Source organism: Sabethes cyaneus, chromosome 2 (genome assembly GCF_943734655.1).
Source record: "Sabethes cyaneus chromosome 2, idSabCyanKW18_F2, whole genome shotgun sequence".
Classification (NCBI taxonomy): Eukaryota; Metazoa; Arthropoda; class Insecta; order Diptera; family Culicidae; genus Sabethes; species Sabethes cyaneus.
Window position 1 is genome coordinate 203,518,185 of NC_071354.1, and position 14,226 is coordinate 203,532,410.

At 37.4% G+C, this 14,226-nt stretch overlaps 1 protein-coding gene across 2 annotated transcripts in view; it reads right to left on the reverse strand.

Annotated features, from left to right (window-relative positions):
* Positions 1 to 14,226, reverse strand: part of LOC128733555 (guanine nucleotide exchange factor DBS) — a 243,767-nt gene that overhangs the window by 135,686 nt on the left and 93,855 nt on the right. The window lies entirely within an intron of this gene.

Sequence of the window (14,226 nt, forward strand, 5' to 3'; positions counted from 1 at the left end):
TGGTCAGTGTAGCTTTCTTTTATTTAAAATTGAAAGTGCGTTAGATCCTGATAAATGTGATTTTTTCAACTACAAGTCTATCTTTGGAAAGAACCTGATAGAGAAGCTTTTTGTTCCCCTGCATCCGCGAGTGTCAACCACATTGCTGGGAGAATGGGGATTTCTTTTACGCATGACTGAACAGGCGGGTCCTTTCGGAAACACTCCTCGCCTCGACGTTCCGTTGCGGTAGTGCATCATTTTCCTGCTTACCTGGTACGAGAAAATCGCAAAATTTCATGATTCACTGAACACATTACGGAATCCTCTGACGGCTCTGGAATGCGATTGCCTTCTAGCCCAGTATGAGCTCCTGATTCGCGAGTAATTCCGTTTTCGCTTGACTGAACAGGAAATGCCAATCCGTAGATTGATAGGTGATGTAATTTTTTATGGACCATTCCATTTGATGCATATCCAAGGACGCGCGCGTCCTTTTCCTAGGTCAAGGTTTTCTATCTCGGTCGTAAGCTGCCATTTCTCCGCGATTTCCGTTCATGCGCAAAGCCGAGCGCCTGAAATATTTCAGTACGGTGAAACCTTTCGCTGCACCTTTCATGGTTTCAATACGAGGCAAATTTTAGCATTTAGAGAATGTTGGTCTGCATTTTAGACCAAATGTATCAAATTTGCCATGACCGTATTTGTTTGTTTAATAAGTGACAAGAGTTTAAACGTAATGCAATGAAACCAACCACAACACCAACAGTAAATGCATCATTCTTATGTCACAGATTTGAAATGCATATTTTGCTTTGCTTTCGTTGCCTATATCTCGATGTTAATTTCATATTATGGCTTTAGTTTGCTTAGAAATTGAGAAACCAAGCAGTTTAAATTACTGGTTTACTTTTTTTAGGACAAAACACTGATCGTAAAAAGTGTTGAAATTAATAATTAAATTATGTGATGTTCATTTTCAACCACCGTACATTATGAGCACACTCTTTAACCAATCAGCTGATAGTTCAGACTGATAGTTAAACCATTTCTCTGTCATTGTTCCGTTTGATACAGAAATTTCCCACCAACAGTAATTTTATAATTGTTCTCCGGTTACATTGTTGCCCCCGGCCGTAACTAGCATATCAAATACTCAGTCCGACCGAACTTAAACGAACCTGTATCATTGTGTCTACATCTACAGCCTTTTGATTACTCACATGTGCAGCAGCCGGCGCGGCAGTCCGTGTGGTGCGGTTGCGGTCGGTGGTGTTGATGATGGCTCCAGCAAAAGTTATGTGGCGGCGATTCGTCGACGACGACGACGACGACGATGATGGGACTGGGAAGAGAAATTTTGCTTAACCACAATCAATTCTTGCCGCTGCGTCGTTGGATTGTAGCAAACTTTCCTTCGCCGACAGCATACACACTTGCAGAAACCGACCACCCGTGGTAATCCGCGATGAGATCTGCCACACCACAGCACAGTTATGAGGGTAATAATTTCTTCTAGTTGTCAGCTCATGCATTCACCGTACATGTTTACATGTCAATGTGAGGGCCTGGGAGCGGCATCCGTCAGAGCTTTGTGAGACAGTTATCCAATAACTTGGCTGTCTAATTATATGGCTTCTGTTGAAGATTATGACTAAGGAGCGATCAGTCGTCAGAACTGGAGCTACTGGGGAACCGACCAGAAAGTGATAGTTCCGCATTCTGGTCCTTTTAACCCATTAAAGTGGGGTGTGCGAGCAGTTTAATGCAATTAAATATGATGCAATTTATCCTGACCAGTAGAATAGAATGTGTATGATTTACAGAGCATTAATCAACACTGGTATGTTTACTATTTGAACAATTCCTACAGCCAACTAGAAAGGAAATCAGTCGCATTGCTACTCTACTACAGTGGGATTACAAATTTGTCATAACATTTACTGTCAAGTATCATAAAAATTGTGCTCATACAATATCTTTTTCGATCCAAAGAAATTGAAAAAAATGCAACAACAATCAGCGAAACGAGCAAGGTGACACAGGCAATTTTTTATTAGTTAGCACTCGCATTCCGTTCGGTATTACAGCCTCGGTTGTATCTTGCGCGGCTGAAGCTGCCTGACATCACCATAAGCTAGGCACATTCTATCGAAATTACGTTGCCAGAAGAGGATGAGTCGGACGAAGTTGTGTAGTAGTGAACATTTCGGGCACGTGGCACGGAATCAGTGAAACGACTGGAATAACGTTGAATGGATAAGGGTGACAAATAAGGAGAATGCTGCTCGGGCGAAAAGCACAGTGCCAATCATTAGAATGTGGAAAGACACAGATAGAAGATGCAGAAAAAGCAAATCCTAGGTGCTACATGTCGTTTTTCGAAATTTGATCTCCTGTTTTTATTCGACAGACTTAGCAGCTAGCTGTTAGAGTAAAGAACAATTGCGGGGCGAATACTACAATCCTATTGACTTTTACAGCCTTTTCCAATTGAGATTCGAACATAAGACGACTGGTTTGTTAGATCAACGTTTTACCTCGGGGCCATCTGGGAGGCTAAGACAGAAGATGCAGTGAACCCAAATATTCCGGGAGGAAAAGCACTGCTAGAGCAGGGATATGCAGAGTGGGAGCAGCATGACCGTTCTCAGGAAACGCGGAAGTTTTACCAGAAATTCAATGTATTCCACCTTTGTTTTACCAAAAATTCGATGCATCTCGTCGGTACAAGGCTTTGTACCGCAAGCCGAGATGTGCTGAGATAAAAATGGTTGACGGGCAATGTTGAAATGAGCGGAAGGTGAAAGCAGCACTTCGACGCAAAACCGAAAGACGCCCAAACGAATCACGGTTCAGAAAGCAATGTCGACGGTGCGACAAACAAGGCAGAGGTGACAACTCCAATGCACTGTGCAAGTCACATATACTAATCGATAGGGTTCGACAAATTAAGGAGCAATGTGTGTGTGTGTGTGTGTGTGTGTGTGTGTGTGTGTGTGTGTGTGTGTGTGTGTGTGTGTGTGTGTGTGTGTGTGTGTGTGTGTGTGTGTGCGTGTGCGTGTGTGTGTGTGTGTGTGTGTGTGTGTGTGTGTGTGTGTGTGTGTGTGTGTGTGTGTGTGTGTGTGTGTGTGTGTGTGTGTGTGTGTGTGTGTGTGTGTGTGTGTGTGTGTGTGTGTGTGTGTGTGTGTGTGTGTGTGTGTGTGTGTGTGTGTGTGTGTGTGTGTGTGTGTGTGTGTGTGTGTGTCTTATTAACAATATTAGTACCAAACGAAAGCTCTTAAAAGCAGTTTAAAAGTTAGCCTTAAAAAACCTGTTTTGACAAGGTACAAATGATCGCCTGTTTCTCAGAGATCGCCAAACCGATTTATGCGCTATTAGTCTCATTTGATAGATTATATAGCCGATAGATCACTATTTAATTATTTTTGATTGGACGTCTAATTTGAAAGTTATGAGAAACTGTGCACAACACATCAAAATTTACAATAACTTTATTATAAGTGGCCAATTTCGAGTTCCCGTAGAAACGACAACGGATATTCCAGAATGTCCAGATCGACTCAAAATACATCCAAAAGTCCACCCAAGAACTCGCGTTGAAAAATGCTTTCATTTGATACCCCATTTGCCATATTACTGAGCAAAATTCAAAATCAGTGGCGACTCGTCCGCATGTTCAACCTGTTCATAGGACAGGCAACAAAATTCAACCCGACAAAATTTTTTTTCATCAATAGTTCATGATTTCGTTTGAACCGACGCATATGCAATACGAATAATTCGGTAAATTATTAGTTTAGTTTACGAAGCTGCTGAGCAAACCGTTCAACACGACGCACAGTGCGTTGAGCCATAGACAAAAATCATTTTTCACTTTTTTTTAATCGGGTATACTAAGTATTTAAAATTGTTTATAGATGCCTTCTGCTATATAAACAAGTATTAGTTTGCTTGGGAAAGCGTCACAACTACTATTACAAGCGTTCAAACTATCAAGTTGCAGAGTGGATTTTACTTACAAATTTTGCTTTCATTTTTGAAGGTTATTCTTCACGCTCGTAAAAGTTTCATAGTTTGTGTAATCAAAATCTTTAAAATGGAGAATAACAATCAAGATTAGTAGAATAAATTTTGGTTATAGAAGGAATTCATTTTGACCTCACTCCTAAGAAATCGCCCCATAGAAACGACATAGATATTGTCCTTCAAAAAAACAGAACTCCAACTTTGATTACTGATTTAAAAAATGTTCCACCGACTTCCAAGCTAAAATATACACAAAATAATTGTTCAAAGTGTCCTCTACAAGATCGAACAGGTTTAAGCTGCAACTACCTGCAACTCTGCAAGATATTTCAATATTTGTAGATCAACGTCAAGCACTGATAAACCGTCAGATTTCCGTTATTATGTTATCCCTATTAGAAGAAACCACTGTTTATGAAGCTTTGTGCTATTACTGTTCAAAATTAAACTCAAAGCGATTTTATTTCATATAGCGAGTAAATATTTCTTTAAAAAAATTAATAAACTTAATCGGTATTAAGTATTGCCAATTTTTCCCATTTCTCGGGTTGAATAATGGCGAATAATCGATGATAACGTTTTTACTGCTGGAAATTCGTTTCGCGGATCTAATTAAAAGGTTTTCAAAAATTTCCCAACAAAAACAGAACGTCGAGCTACAAACTTTGTCTCAAATTATGCCACGGAAAATTATTATTTACTTTTCCGTTACGGCTGAGAATGGCAAAAAAGGCTTAAGTATTACCCTGTTCACAGATATAGATTTGTTAGTGCGAAACTATAATTTGCTTAGAAGTGCAAACGACTTCCATAAACATAGCTTTCCAAGCTTTCATGCACTGAAGAAAAATTTTTCGACTACCGAAATTGCAGCCAAGGTTGATCTTCGAGTGCTGCTTAATCTAACACTAGATGGCATTGCTGAATTTACCAAAGTATTTTTAGTACAAATGCCACTTTCACACACAACTTTGGTAGTTATATAGCCGACGGCAACCCATATAATGATGAAAAACTTTTGCAATGCTTGCGTAAAAATTTGGTGTTTGGGACATTTTTATTATTATGTATAATATTCCGTTGTTATTTAAATAATAGGGGTATTCACGTAGCGCTTGTTATGTTGCGTATGCGAAGTATTGCGTATTTATGCTGCCGCTACTCTGCCACTTCCATAGAAACCGGAACTGCTATGCGAATTGCGGCAGCATATACACGAAGTACACCGTTTACGCAACATAGCAAGCGCTACGTAAATACCCCTAATGTTTGTTTTATGGATAAAATATAGAATTTCGATAATAAAAAAAACTGCGTATTAATTTGTATTTTTCGCTGGTTGAACAGGTAAGCTAAACCACCACGAGTCGCCACTGTTCAAAATGGTCAATTTTGAGTTCCGATAGAACCGACTACGGATATTCCGGAATCTCCAGATCGACTCAAAATACATCCAAAAGTTCACCCAATAACTCACGTTGGAAAATACTTTGATTTGATAACCCATTTGCCATATGAACACATCAAAATGGCCAATTTTGAGTTCCGGTAGAACCGATAACGGATATTCCGGAATGTCCAAATTGGCTCAAAATACATCCAAAAGTCTACCCAAGAACTCGTATAGAAAATTCCTGTGATTTAATACCCCATATGCTATATTACTGAAGAAAATTAAAATGGCCAAATTTGAGTTCCGATAGAACCGATACCGGATGTTCTGGAGTGTGGGACATGAACCTGTGAAAATAGTTTCTTTCTAAATTCAATATATTCGAATATATCTATAAGCAAAAGAAAATAAAATGGTTTGGCAAAATGGGTCTTTCCTTTAAGAAAAAGTTTATATAAGAATTTAATTCAAAATGATGCGCAAAGAATATGATTATATTAGTTTTACAAACAAAATGCAAATTTCAAAGATTTTTCATAAAATATCAAAAAGAGTGACTATAAGTAGCTCTTCGTCAGATTTTGGGGCATAATATAAGCTATCTTTAGAAAAAATAAGGCAAATAGGAAAGGGATATTTTGAGAAAATTACCATTTATCATGATTTAGTTTTTTCTTTCAGTGCAATTTTTTCCACAACACAATAATTTCTCATAACTTTTCCTGAGACGCCATTTTGATTAAATAAGTAGTTTTAAATTTAAAAAAAATCCCATTTTTTAAAAGTTACCCTTCTGAAAAGTTACTATTGACGAAAAATTATGTTTAATGGAAAATGAATCCATTTTGCAATGTATGGAAGATTTGTACGCTATACAATTATCTATCTTCAAAAAAATTTTCTTCAATTTCTGAGATGGCGTTTTTTTGGAAATCGATTTTTAATTTTTGAAATACCTTTTTTTAGTGTTTCAGTATTTTTTATTATTTTTTTGTTTTTGTCAGTATTTTTTATGAAAATTCAGAAAATTTTCTAAAAGTCACTTATACATCATTTTTTTGTAGGTGCTATAATTTTGGAAATACTGAAATATCTTTTTTACCCGTAAGCGTTTAAAAAAGTTTTTGTTAGGAAAACATTTTTCCCTTCAGTTTGACCATCTTGCGATATATGGAAGATTTGTAGGCCACATAACTATCTATCTTCAAACAAAATTTCATCAATTTCTGAGATGGCGTTTTTTGGGAAATTGGTTTTCAATTTTTAAAATGCTTCTTTTTTTCAGTGTAGTAATTAATTTTTAAATTTTTCAGTATTTTTTTATGAAAATTCAGAACATTTTCTAAAAGTCACCCATAGATCAGTTTTTGTAGGTCCTATAGTTTTCATGTTAAATTTTTACCTTTGTTATACAATATAACAAAGGTTTAGGAATTGGTCGAAAAACACGAAGTTGATCAGAGGCCCGGAGGGCCGTGTCACATATACCACCCAAGTAACAATTCTAAAACCACTTGGTTTTAGTTGAATTTTATAAAGGTTTTATTGCGGTATTAATCATTACCTCTGGTTTTATTGTGGTATTGCGCAATACCAAGCGAATACGAGTCCAAACACACTTATAGCTAGCTAGAAAACCATAATAAAACTGTTAATAAAGCAAATTTATTGTGGTTGCTTGTATTACCACGTTAAAACTTGTTGGCTGCACCACGTCTCTTACAAACCTACCATACGTGTGGCGTATCAATACAAAATGTCGCACCAATCAAAATTGATCTTATCGCGGTTACTTGTCAAACCGCAATAAATCTGTTAGCTTTATAGAGCTATTAAAACGGTAACACCCTGACCAAACAGTTTTCTTGCTGCTATTATGAAGAATACCAAAGTTCAACACCAAAATGATTTTTTAATGCGAAGCCATATTTCCATATTCTGGTATTTTGTTTTAGCTCGCAAATAACAATTCATCAAAGCAAAGTGTTTTGCAGAAAAAAAGTTATTATCAATCGGTTTTCCTGTCAGAGGAAGCAACTAAAATGATTTTGGTAGAAATTGAGTTTGACTAACTGAATATTTTCAATTTGTTAAAACAACCAGTTTTCGAAAATGGCAAAATTTCAGTGGCGCGCTGATTATATCGACCTATCATATCAATATGCACGATGAAATTAAATGCGCACATGCTGCAAGCCAATGAAATTGCTTAAAATTTAATAAATATTTTATGGGATATTTTATTCTGGTCGCTATAAACCAAATCGTTCAGAATGATATGGCAGTAAAACCTAAACTTTTCTTCTTACGGTATATTTTCAAGTTGACAAAGCTAGTGAACTTATTTAGCTTTTACCAGAAAAGCGAAATACGAAATGCGAAAAGCGAAAAGCTTTTTTAAATTATGGCGATGGCTGTCAAGCAGCGAAAGCTTAACTGGTTTTATTGCTGCTTTGAGCAGAGCGTGATACGACTACTAGAGCTTATAGCCTGATTCTTATAGCGGTTATGAAAACATTCTGAGGAGTGGGCCACTTGGTCAGAAACCGGTTTTATAGCGGTTATCAGAAAGTTCTGGTGCAGCTCATAGTTTTATTAGCGGTTTTATGAAATTGGGCATGAAAATCACTATACGAACGTAATAAAACTTGGAATTGTTACTTGGGAATCGATCAGGTTCGACGAATGAGCAATGTCTGTGTGTGTGTGTATGTGTGTGCGCTTCAATTTTCAATCGCCTATTTCTCGGAGATGGCAGAACCGGTTCGTCTGCTATAACTTTTATTTGAAATGTATTATTACCTAGTATATCACTATTAGATGGTTTCGTGGTCTGACTTTTAGTTTAAAAGCTATAAGCAAAAATGTAAAAATTACGTGACACGATTTTCTCCGGAACCACATAACCGATTTCATCGATCTTAGTACCAAATAAAAGCTCTTACTATTGCTAAACTTCACGCCAATTTTTATTGAAAACAAACGAGTGGTTTAAAAGTTATGCTTAAAAAACCAGTTTCGACAAGGTTCAAATGATCACCTGTTTCTCAGAGATGGCCAAACCGATTTACGTGCTGTTAGTTTCATTTGGCAGGTAATATAGCCGGATAGATCACTATTGAATGGTTTTTTAATTGGATGTTTAATTTGAAAGTTATGAGTAATTGAATACACCACACCAAAATTAACAATAATTCATGATTTTAACCAAGAAAAATAACCTAATTTCAATTATTTTAATATCAAATGAGAGGTTTTCACACTTCGAATATATATGCAAAATTTCATAATTGTTAAATTGGTTTTACTGCTCAAAAGATACTAACCCTCGAGCACTCGCGTCAACTTTTATAACACAGTTCCTCGCGCGCACAATAGCCCAAGACCAAAGAAAACGTGCGCACTAGAGTTTTGACTAGGAAAACTTGATTTTAAGTTTATCAAACCTTTGGAAGAGTTTCTTAAAATTGAAAAACGATAGAACTCGTCTGGTAGAATTCGAATTTTGATTAATCCCCATAAAAGTGAAATAAGAAATTATTTTCCTTCAATTTCAATTTTGATGTGTTCTGCAAAGTTTTAGACCATATTATTAGAAGAAATTTTGCTGAAGACAGTAACCTTCTATTTCTTCAACGAAGAGATCTTATTTATTGTATATGAATTTGTAAAATCAGTTTTTCTATTTTAGCTCTTTTTGTAATTGTTGTATGACTTTTTCATGTATTACAAAGTTGTATAAATGATAAAAATACACAACTTTGCTGAACATAGTATACCTCTATGTTTGCTTGTTTACGAACTGTAGAACTTTGATTATAAAAAATACTAATACTACCAACAGACGGATACATTTTAAACATTTTATATTTGCTGGTAGTGTTGCTGCGCACAGACACCATTTTTTCATATGAAGAAACGAAAGAAAATTCCAGTTGGGGCCAATTGCGGTACACCTCACATGCTACTTGCTTCGTTTCTGTGATGTCGGTTTATGCTAATCTATTTCCCTAACAATTTAAAGTATTAATGCATTGAATATTTCTGACATTTTGCTCATAACAAGTTTATTGAAGAATATACGTTAGTATATACGTAATATACGATTTGTAACTTTATAACAATATGGTATTCAAAAACCTACATATGGTGTACAAAATACAACAACGTGAGTAACCGAAGGTTCATAAAAATTGATGAAATTTATTCAAGAAAACTTTATTGTTGGCAATCAAATAGAATGGCATTACAGGAAATTAAGCATAGTTCAAATACCTATTAACTAGACCTTTACTACGCAATGTACATGTTAAAGAATAATATTTCATCTTACAACTTACTTTTACTTGCACTTACCCTCATTAGTAACAGCTTACTCAGCAATTTCATGAGAAAAGAAACTCAAAATTTATATGTGCTTCTATTTGGTTCAAATTTTGTAAACTTATTCAATTTCCAAAAATTTCATGTAAACCAAACGTGTCGATTTCTATCTCAAATTGCAAGTAAGACCGTATAACAAAGGTTCCTTTCACCACTAGGTGGATTAAATCAGGTTTTATTAAAAAAAGAGAAAAAAATGGCGGCCTTTCCAGAAGTTAGTCTAGTCCAATTTTGGAAAAACTAAGCATGCAAAGTTGCTTATTTACATGAACTTTACACACACAAAGTTTCATTGAATTCTGAGAGGGTCGTGCCAACCTTTGGTCGATTTGGCATGAAATCCGTCTATACTTTGTTTACTAACAAAGTCGGTGATCGCCAGGGTAACACCCAGCAGTGTGATAAATAAATTTGAACACCAGAAAACCTCTCTTGACTAACCTTGCTCTCAACATAAACAAGACAGTTTTTGATTTTTATCGTAGTAAGCCATGATTAATTTTTGACACTTTCAGATTATAGGGGGGTATTCATACGAACCAAAGTCTCGGAGATACTATATTTTTTGTAAGAAAACAAAAAACTACTAGAAAAAAATCTACTTTTTGCCCTTTTGGACCACAATGCAACGATAGGCCAAGAGAGGCAATCCAAAAAAGCCATGAAGGCAGAATTCCTATACATCATTTGTTCACCGACTTCAAAGCTGCATATGATACGATCGATCACATGGAGCTATGCTGCGATCCAGTTCCGGGTGGATTGTCGGATTTATTGGATACTGCCAAAGGATTTCGTGGAGGTGATGGCCCTTCTTGCCTGGGGCTCAACATAGCGTTACAGTGTGTTAAGAACCGTATGCAACGATCTTTTTACAAATCTGGTCAATTCGGCTGCATTGCCGATGACAAGGACGTTGTCGATAGAATATCTGTGGGGTTGCTGAACAGTACACCAGACTAAAGCACGTAGCAAGTAGGGAAGGTTGGATTGAAGATAAATGCATCCAAAAGCACATACTGGTCGGTGGAGTCCACCAACGCCACTCAGGCAGTAGTATAATGAATGACAGCTTACTTACTTTACTTTACTTTTTCGGCAATAATCCGCTTTTCAAATCAGTGCCGTTTTTGGCAGCCGTCTCCACTTTAGTCTGACTTGGGCTGTCGCTCTCCAATCACTCGTAACACTCGCTGTTCCAGCATCCTAATCGACAACCCTTATCCAACGGGTGCGGGGTTTAGCTCGAAGTCATCGTCCTTTGTAACGTTCTCTGCTGAATATTGTTTTCGATAGTCTCTCATCGTAGCCAGCCCACTGCAGCCTATCAATATCACTATCCGTCTTTTTATTTCACGGCTCACATAATTACAAACGACAGTATTGCGTTCCAATTATTTGACGAATACCTACGCTCACCGGTTACAGCGGATAATGATGCCAGCCATGAGCCTCTTATGGGCAGAGCATCTTGTAAGGATGCTGGATCATTACCCACCGTAATTTCTTAGTTGCGCAATTAACAATCGCCTAGCGTCGTTATCGCCTAGCAAAAACCAGCAGTCGGTGTTTGTCAAGTGTTGCCTGCATTCCAGCAATATAATAGTTCATTGAGAATAACTAGTTTTGCAGTAACAACAGCTTGTTCCTGGCGCTAGTGTACATTAAATCGTCCATATACACGACACCCCGTTAGTCATACGGCCGCAAGGCATAGACGACTCGTCTGTATTATCATCATAAATATACGAGGCTTATGCCTGTCGCCAAAACGAGGGGCGCGATATGTATTTTCGTGGTAATAAGCAACATTAAGCAAAGACTCAAACCAATCATACCAGATTACATTCAAGACGAGCGAAAGTAACGTAGTTACACTTCATAGAGTTACATAGCGTTAGCGTGACATAGCGTACCTACAATTTGCCCTCAATCAGACGCGAGGCGACGCGCGGGGATTACAGCTAGTATTTTATAAGGGCAGAATCGTTGCAAGGACTTTGAAAAACTAACTAAAGGTAAAAGAATATGTTTGATTCTTGGAAAACTAGTTGAAATACCTTTCATTTCATACCAATACCATTAAAATCGGTTCAGTGATTCAAAAGATAAAAAATGGTTTCGAGAAAAATGATTTTGGGCACCAGCAAAACTCAGAAGGTTATCTTTTTTGTAATCATCATTATAGCACCGGTGCCATGCTGTATTAACATTAAGTAGTTCGCATGTGGCCAGCTGGCCACACTTTGAAAACCACTGATATGTAAGGAATGGAAAAGAAAACAACCTGCATTGTTACGAGCAATTATTATCTATCCACATGCAGCACCGAAAGTGCAACCATCGGATGAAAAGTGTTGTTCGTCTATTATGTCTCTAATTTCATTTATCTGACACCCAAATTATAGAACGATCATTAACCATTCGGGTGCCATCTCTGACAATTGAGGTGCCGTATCAAAATTCAATTAATCGCAACTCGATCATCAATCAATAATGAGCACCACTTTGATCAAATTGGTTGGTATCTCTTCACTCGGTGCAAATGTTTCATAACCATGAAGCACTCGTTGCACAGTTTAATATCTACACACTGCACTACTGTTGGTCATTGATTTAGAGACCATGGGTTATTCCCCAAAATGAATAGTCTGCCAGTAAATTAAAAGATAGTTCACCAGTTACATAGCTCATATTGTACGCGGCAGAAGTCAAAGACGGACTGGGAAAATACCACCCTGGGGAGATTAGCAAATTATGTCACAATCCGAGTACCAACCGAACCGAGTGACATCATTCCGAGACGGAGTAGCTGACTGAATGACTGACTGACAGACTGACCGACAGAAAGCCGTGTCACACATTTTCTAACAAAAATTGATGCTGATAAGTCCGCGCATCATCGCCGCCAAAAACGTGCATCGCGTGATGATGATGGGTGGTCGATGTTACGGTCAGCGGTTTGCCATTCCATTCTTCACTCTGCCGATGGGGGGGGGCGCGCGGGCAGGGTGTCTCGGTCTCCATTGAAAACAACTACTAGCCGTCTTACCTGGATGGCTATTTTTAATTACTCTTTTTGCGCCAACCGCAACACCGCTGACGAGAAGTCACTTAGCACAAAAGTTTTGGCATTCCAAGAGGCTATAATTATAATCGGCTGACTTTTTTTTCGGTCAACTGTTGCAGCATCATCTTGTGCCCCTCTTCGGAGGGTGCATTTGAAAGTATGGCAAATCACATCGTTCAGGGCAATTATTGCATATTTTTAGTGCCATTTGGTGATCGAAGGGTTTGTTTTACCGGTTAAACGGAATATTGGAGTCGTCTTAGGGTCGATTTCAACTAAAGGCTAAAGTTTCAAGTTTCTAGCTAAACAAAAAATAATAATTTGATGCAACAAAATGCAACTCCAACTGAAGGCATTATGTTTTATCATTTCCTCAGCGCATTTTTTTCTTTCCCGCAAAGCATTCACTTCCGTTTTCTGTGCAATTAGCTAATTACGGAGCCCTCCCCCATGACGGTTCGCTTAAAAATGCATGCATGAATGAATTATTGTTATACAAATTTGCCTAATTTACCTACTTTGTATGAGAAACATTGCGCAATGCTTTTGCAGACATTTGCTGATTATGCCGTTGTTGGTTGTGATTCACCGTCATCATATCGTGTAATTCAAAACAAAACTCAGTCTCTCAGTCAGTCATATCGTCTTGCCACAATTTTCCACTTAACCTTTGCAACAACTAAGCGAAGGAAAAGAAAAGATGTGGAAACCAGTTTTTTGAAATAATGAGCGACTAAAAATTTCCTCTAATTACACTCCGAACGAAGTTATCGTCATTTTGCTAGCAAAGGAAGTAGCATGTCATCATAGTTTGACTTTGAAATAAGTAGGTTTTCGTAACCGAACAAAATATGCGCCGAACAACGATGTGCCACGGAAGGATGCCTGCATCGTCGTCGGAATCAATCATCGTGTTTTTCGGCACGTGTTTGCTTGCTGGTAGTTATGAGGTGCAAATTCATAGCTGAAAACATCGAAAGCCGGTGGTTGCCTACTTAATCATCCTGTTCCTATTTGATGTTTGTTCGTAATATCCTGACAGCACGTCTGAATGTGTGATTGCATAATGGTTTTACTTATGAATTCCTACTAGTTTTATGTGAAAACTGTTTACTTCACCAATCCAAAATAAGAGATTTTGGAGAGAGACTCTCTTTTATATTTCTGGTAATAAAAATTCGATACAAAAACTAGATGAAAAGTTTTCAATTAATTTTTAAAGACACCAAAGCGATTATTCCAGTCAAATGCACCTGCATTAAAAATCAGCAAACAATTGGCATTGTTGCTACTTGATTAGAAATTATGTTCAAATCAACAGTCAAAGAGTTTTGCTTTTACCACTCATGTAATCAATACCACAAACAATACT